General features: G+C 34.5%; 1 long non-coding RNA gene across 1 annotated transcript in view; it reads right to left on the bottom strand.

Annotated features, from left to right (window-relative positions):
• The window catches only part of LOC145241535 (uncharacterized), a 127564-nt gene extending 120317 nt beyond the window's left edge, over nt 1-7247 (bottom strand). The window contains exon 1 of the long non-coding RNA XR_013862569.1: nt 7188-7247. This is a non-coding gene — a long non-coding RNA (uncharacterized LOC145241535). The remainder of the gene's footprint in view (nt 1-7187) is intronic.
• Between the last annotated feature and the right edge of the window lie 492 nt (nt 7248-7739).

The following is a 7739-nucleotide window of genomic DNA, read 5'->3' as shown; positions in this document are numbered from 1 at the left end:
GCAGACCCAACAATTTTAATGAATCGTCATTATGCCAGATGAAACATACTCATTCCTGTGTCTCGATACATCTATCATTATATGTGATCAGTTTTCCATAATAGTCAACCATAAAGGGCCTATTCGTGACCAGACACACACACAGACGTTCAGCTTTATATTTTATTTATATATATATATATATATATATATATATATATATATATATATATATATATATATGTGTGTGTGTGTGTGTGTGTGTGTGTGTGTGTGCGAGAAAAATTATTGAAATAACGTGATGGAGAAATGAAAACGGAAAAAAAAATTATATGTTCATGAACATTCCGTCTTAATTTTAGGACTTCGTTGGGATGATTGATTTGAAGAAATAACAAGTACAATATTTGAAAATATATTTGTTTTTGTTTTGTTTTTTATTTGGGAGTCACCACTTATCAAGTCCCGAAAGTCACTCGAGGTTAAATATTAATGAATGTAAGGTGGTAGTTAATGGCTTAAATTGGGTAGAATTCGATTATTTATGGTGACGGATCAACAAGAACGTATTTACATTCGATTTGGGAGTTACCATATTGTATTCAACCGGAAAGCAGAACAGCGGAACAGTGTTCCAAAGGCGGAAGTTCTAGGAAAGAAGTATTGTTTATGTAATCTGTGTTTATATTTTAGCACAGGTCGAGAGTGAGGAGAAATATAGTGGTTGTAGCCTGTTGAGTGTGTTTTGTGAAAGTTTGGCAAAGTGTGGACCTTTAGATGTCCATGCAAATAACGATAGATCAGAGATATGCTCGCAACGAAGGAGCTTCCAGGGAAGAGTAAAGCGATTTTGAACTCTATCAAGGCTGTGTTTTTGATGTGAAGTGGATGCTTTGTTCTTTTGTTCAGAAAATAAACGTGATCATTCAAAGTATGTATAGCGTTTATGATATGGAATGAGTGAACATCCTAAATGACATTTTACCGTTAGAATTTTAAAATATATGACACTGTTTCTGTCATTTGTTAAAATGAATATAGTCGTTAGAATTCAGAATGTTGGATGTGTATATGAAACTAGTCCGGGTGGCTGGCGTTGCCCAAGTGTTTAGAGGCGTGTGTTGTGCAAAAAAAAAAAAAAAAAAAAGGTGGAAGTTGGCAGGCAGACTCGAACCCGTACCGCGGAGGAAAAGAACGTGACAAAAAAGTGACGTCTTTGCTGTTGCGTCCATCGCCAAACCGGAAATGACGTAGGTTTTAATTAAGGCTAGTCAATCAAAAAGAGAGAATGAATTTGAAAATATCGGCGAAAAAAAAAAAAACGACCCGTCCCTGTAGAAAAGGTCCCAGTTGAGGGTGAAGGAATTAATGTTTTTAGCAAATTTTTTAACATGTGTCGTCCGAAGGGTCGAGCTTCAAAACAATACCAATCTTGTGAAAATCCGTTGCCTCTGCCGAAAGTTTTAGGCAAACATACATACATACATACATACATACATTTAAACAGACAGCTGAGATTTATATTATAGACGAGTGTTTTTTTTTTTAATTTATTTATTCATTTTTTATTCTATTATTATTTTTTGTGTTGAGAGTTTATTAACCTGTATCTAAATTTGAGTTCAGTTCTTTTAATGTGAGTTTCCTGATTAAAGTAGATAAATTGTAGAATTTGTTACGTTGTTTAATTATGTTTGTGTTTGTAATGAGTGCTGATTCAAGAAATTTTCAACGAGATTTATTTTAAATAGATTTAATGAGATTGCCTTGATTAAAGTTACAAGAATGATCGTGAATGAGAGGAATTACGTATTAAAAAAAAACGCTGTTCTTTAATTATTTCTTTAGTTTAATTTAACCAACGTAAAATCTAATGAGAAATACGCCATTGAAGAACAAAATACGTAACATTTCAAAGTACCTATACATCTCTTCGTTACACTGAATCATCGAGTTAAATGCTTCTGATCGAAATAATTCTTTGTGTGAAGCCCTCTTGAAATTATGTGTTCACATGTTTGTAATTATTAGGGCTTTGACAACAGCATATTCTTTTCATTGTTTTGACTCTTGAGTATATATATCTGTTAGCATCTTATATGTTTTTATATAGATTGATGTAGTTCTCGGTTGATTGACTGTCTCTTACTGTGTCGGATATATACTTGAGAATCCAAAGAATGAAAAGAATATTCCTAGTAATTATTCAAAATTGTGCCAGTGGTGATATTTGGATATACACAGTGTCCCAAAATAATATGACACATTGGCTGAAAAAAAAATGAAATAAATAACAATTAAATAAAGAAGATATGTTTTTTTAAATGTACGTAGAATGCCATTTTATTTCACACAGTCTTTAATATTAAATCTGCCAAAACGTTTCCCATCATTGCGAACCTACGATTATTGACGTTCACGAACGTTTTATATATTTCAATGGATCATTTCAAGTGGAATAGCAGCAACTTTAGAACGAATAGCTCGCTGTTATTCGTCAAGAGACCGAGTGCGGTGGCTGAATACTTTTAACTTAAGATATTACCACAGAGAAGTGGGGAGTGCCCTTTTCTCTACCCTGCAACCTCTCTCCCACAGAAGAGACGTTGCGAGCCTATCCTTGTTTTATCGTTATTTCCATGGCAGGTGCTCGTCTGAACTCCAATCTCTGGTCCCCCCTCGCCAATCCTTCACGAAAAACACCTGTCTAGCTGAATCCACTGTGAAAAATTTCCCCCACTCTTTATCTGTGCCTAAATCAAAACGTAGATTCCATGAACAAAGCTTCTTTCTTAGAACTGCACCCCTGTGGAACTCTGTTCAGTCTGCCTGCTTCCCGCCTGACTACAACATGAATGTCTTTAAGTCCAACGTTAACAAATTCCTAATGAACCGCCCTCTTAAGTAAACACTTCATTAAATCTCCACACTAACGTACTGTACTTGCAATAACCCTTATCCGTGAGTGGCTTCCGGGCCTTGATAAGTGGTGACCACCGTGTAAAAAAAAAAAAACAGAAAAAAAAACCAACAAAAAATAAATAAATAAATAAATCGGTTTAGATCAGAAAATTTTGCGGGTCAACCAGTATCTCTATGCAAAGGAATAAAATAATTCGAGAACATTTCCTTTAGAATTCCTTTTAAATCTATATATCTATAAAAGTGAAATTGTGTGTGTGTGTGTGTGTGTGTGTGTATGTGTGTGTGTGGGTGTGTGTGTGTGTGTGTGTGCATTTCCCTACCAAAACTACTCTGTCAATTTTCGGTCTACAGACTCGAGATTTGACATAAGGTGTATTGTGATGTGAGAAAATCTTTAATCGGTTTTCGGCCAAAAATTTGGCTGTTAAGGCGTCAGAGTTCAACAATTTGACTTTTGCAACCTCTACCAAACTCCTCCGCCAATTTTAGGTCTAAATACTTGAAATTTTTAAATGTAGGTTACTTGGATATGGGTCAAACGTTTTAATTGGATTTCGGCCCCAAACGATGAACGTTAATGGGGAAAATTAAGAGTCAAAGTTAAAAAGAAATGACCTTTACTTAGACAATTTTTGGTCTAAACATTTGAAAATTTATATAAAGTGTATTCACACAGTTATGACCAGTACACAGGGCCCGAGCAAAGCCGGGCTGTACTGCTAGTACAAATACAAATGAAGTATAAATGAATTTTGACCTAATTAAAATAAAGTGGCATTCCACGTACATTAAAAAATCTTTATTAAATTGTTCTTTAATTTTTTTAACATACAAATGTGTCAGCAGGTCATCTTGGGACACGCTATATATATATATATATATATATATATATATATATATATATATATATATATATATAGTAATCCACATACAGTACTGTTTCACTGTTTCACAGCTCATCAGTGCGACTAAACAGGCAACTACCTAAAGCCAGGATTGAAACCCGACCGCCTGTACGACAGTTAAGGCTCCTAATCATTACGCTAATCGGTGACTGCCGTGCGGGTCGTGAATAAACTCTTTTTTGACATCGTCCGAAATACCTAAGCTCGATTTGGTTACACAAAGAGCATTGCTTTATATGCTACTGGTAATTCGTGTATCACTTTTCAATATGCTCAACTCAAGATGAGGAGCATTATAGTCATCCACATACAGTACTGTTTCGCTGTTTCACAGCTCATCAGTGCAGCTAGACAGGCAACTATACTATAAATATATAACGAATGAATGGCAACAGTCTATATTCTAAAGTTCGTGATGTTGACTATCTTACATTTCATTCTTTTAATTAAGTTGACATTTAAAATTGTTGACAGTATCTGTTTCGTAGCACAAAATCAATCACTTAATTATTATATCAATCAGTGAATCTATTTGGCCTTTAACTCATCAGAAAAAATAGCAAAAATCAATCCATGAAAATTAAGATAAAGTGCGTTTTGAGATTATTAACAATCCGAAAATTGGAACAGGAGCTGTAAATATCTTATAATATGTTTACATTACGCCATTTATAAGGAAATAAAGTATATTTCCACACACAAACACACACACACACACACACACACACACACATATATATATTAAGTTAAGAAGACAGTTCTTGCGGAATTTTTTATTTTGATTTCAAATGACGTATATTTTACTTTATATATTATTTTAAAGAGCGTGCTCGCAGTATCTAATCGTTTAAATTACAATCGTTTTAAAACAATTATGTCTTCTTTTCAGAACATTGAATACAACATGGAAAATACGCAAATTCGCATAATTTTCTCATTTCGATTTAAGCTAGGCCGAAAGCTTTTGAAAGAGTTTGCGATATCAACGAAGTGTTTGACCCAAGAACCACTATTGAATGGTAGTATAAGGAATTGTGGCGGCGACGAGAGTCTTGAAGATGATGAGCGTAGTGGTCGATCATCGGATGTTGACAACGATCAATTAAGAACGTTAGTCAATCCACACACAACTGTTTGAGAACATGCTTTTGGATGAGACGAACGTATACGATGATTTTCAAACACTTGAGAGAGACTGGGAAAAAAACTTGATAAATGAGTGCCTCACGAATTGAACAACAACCAAAAGAAACGCCGCCAGGTTGTGACCTTCGATGAAAAGTTGGTTATTTACGAAAACCGACGACGCTCATCTTAGTGTTTAAACGTCGACGAAACTTCACGACACAAACCATCACGGGGGAGAAGTACTGTCAACAAATGGATGAAATGCATCAGAAACTTCGACAACAAGAATGTGGATAATAAAATATGGGTTAAATAAATTAGATATGTAGGTTGAATTCCTTTGTGAAAATAAAGAAAAAATAGGTTATTGAAAAATCAGAATGCTCGGGAAACGTGCGACTCGCGCATGTGATGGCACGTGAGTTTGATCACGTTGGCCGGACATACATGGATTTCTCAATATAGGAAGTGAGAGTTAGTTAGAGCTAGTCAGTGAGAAACTCAGAGAGAGTCTGGAGTTTGGAATTCGAACGTCTAGGAAGCGAGACGATCACTTTGAAACTAAAATGTGAAGCTTTGAATTCTTGATGACGAAAACCACGGCCGGTCGTGACGAAATAAACCATCATGTGTTTTATAAAACGTCGTCTTGTCTTATGATTCTACAAAAAGGTAAATTGAATTGTATTATATGTCTATATATCTGTGTTATAAAATGTTATTACATACACGTCTCGACATCTCATATCCACAATGTGAATCTACATCTCATGTCTACACAATGTCTGAACAGTGAACTCTATCTCATCATTCTAAGAGCTTTCTTCTTCTACACGTCTAAGGAATGAACATTTAATATATAAGAATCGTAATAACATGAACAATCTCTCATAACATGAACAATCTCTCTAAGTCTCTTACAACAACATCTCATTATCTCTAAGACTCTCTTTTAATGAAACCCCTATATGTAACAGCACTATATATATCTATATATAGTGAGAATCTGTGTAATTTCCCTTATGCATAGAAAGGCCAATATAACAATTTTTTAAGTATTTTTTTATTGTTATTTCACCCCAAACAAAGCACTGTGCCACTGGAATGTAGGGGGTTACTATTTGAGCCATAAGTTGCAGGAAGTTCTTTCTTAGAACTGCACGCCTGTGGAATTGTCTTCCGTTTTCCTGCTTTCCAGCTTTCTATACTATGGTTGTCTTCAAGTCCAACGTGAACAAATTTCTGATGAGCCGTTCCACTTAAGTTAACAAATTTACCGAACTTCCATTACTATCGATTACTATATTGTCCTTTTGACTACTATACACTCTTTAACCCTTATCCTTGAGTGGCCTATCGGCCTTGATAAGTGGTGACGTTTATGTAAAAAAAAAGGAACACTATGTAGGCAGTTGAGCAGCAAGATGTCTGGGCTGAAATCATTTTTGAAAATATAACGTAAGAGTTGACGTAAAATATGACTTACTTTCTGCTTATATATATATATATATATATATATATATATATATATATATATATATATATATATATATATATACTAACATGGGTGCCCGGCGTTGCCCGGGTATTTGGAGATTTATGTTAAGCAAAAAAAAAAAAAAAAGCGGTCAATTTTTTTAACTTTGACCCCTATTATGACCCCTTAAAATTTATTGTTTTGGGCTCAAATATTGTTATTAAGTTAGATCCATGTCCAACGAACCTATATCTAAAATTTCAAGTGTTTAGACCGATAATTGTCGGGGGGAGTTTGGTAGAGTTCTCAAAGGTCAAATCGTTGAACTTTGACCCCTTAATGCTAACTTTCTGGCCGAAAACCGATCACATCGATTTTCCCAAATCTCAGTATCCTGTATATCAAATTTCGAGTCTGTAGACTTTAAATTGACGGAGTTATTGCATAGGGAAATGTACACACACAGACACACAGATAAACAGATACACAGACAGACAGACACTTTCACTTTTATAGATATATAGATAGATATAAGCAGAAAGTAAGTTGTATTTTACGTCAATTATTACGTCATATATATATAACGTAATAGTTGACGTAATATATACATATATATATATATATATATATATATATATATATATATATATATATATATATATATATATATATATATATATATATATACATGGATAAAAAGGGTAAAAGAATGCAAAAAGTGTATACAAAATTGTGTTAAAGTCAACAACTCGCAAGGAAATGGAAATTCTCACCCGCCTCTCCTTGACTTAAAAACGTATTTGCGTCGAACATGTCCCTCGTGAGAAGTCAAACAAATGCAATCTTATAATGAAGGCTGTTTACTATTCACGCGGTGCATTCACTGAGTAATAAGTTGGTCATTAAAAAAAATAAAAAAAAATTAAAAAAATAAAAATAACAATAATTACGCTCGGGGGGGGGGGGTAGAAATTCCACTGTTAATTAAAGAAAATACGTTTTGATGTTATCATTTTTATGTCGTTGTTAGCAGAGGCACCCAGCGTTGCCTGGTAAGTAAGGAGAACCGTGCGTACTCATGTTCCCAGCCCTGTACACCACATTAACATTTTTATATGTTATTTATGTTTTTAACATCTAAAAAAAAAGAAAGAAAAGGAAATATTGTATTTATTGATGTGCGCAGACTCCGTAATAGTATTGAAACAAGTGAAGCATGCATGCCCCCCCCCGTGAGTGCACAGTGAACGAGGCATAGAAAATGTTCAGCATTTGCCCCCCCCCCTCATTCTGCCCCAAATGTCCCCAAGGGACGTCAAATCCTG

This window comes from Euprymna scolopes, chromosome 2 (genome assembly GCF_053919585.1).
Source record: "Euprymna scolopes isolate OS-2025 chromosome 2, ASM5391958v1, whole genome shotgun sequence".
Taxonomy (NCBI): domain Eukaryota; kingdom Metazoa; phylum Mollusca; class Cephalopoda; order Sepiida; family Sepiolidae; genus Euprymna; species Euprymna scolopes.
This window is presented reverse-complemented; position numbering and strand designations above follow the sequence as displayed.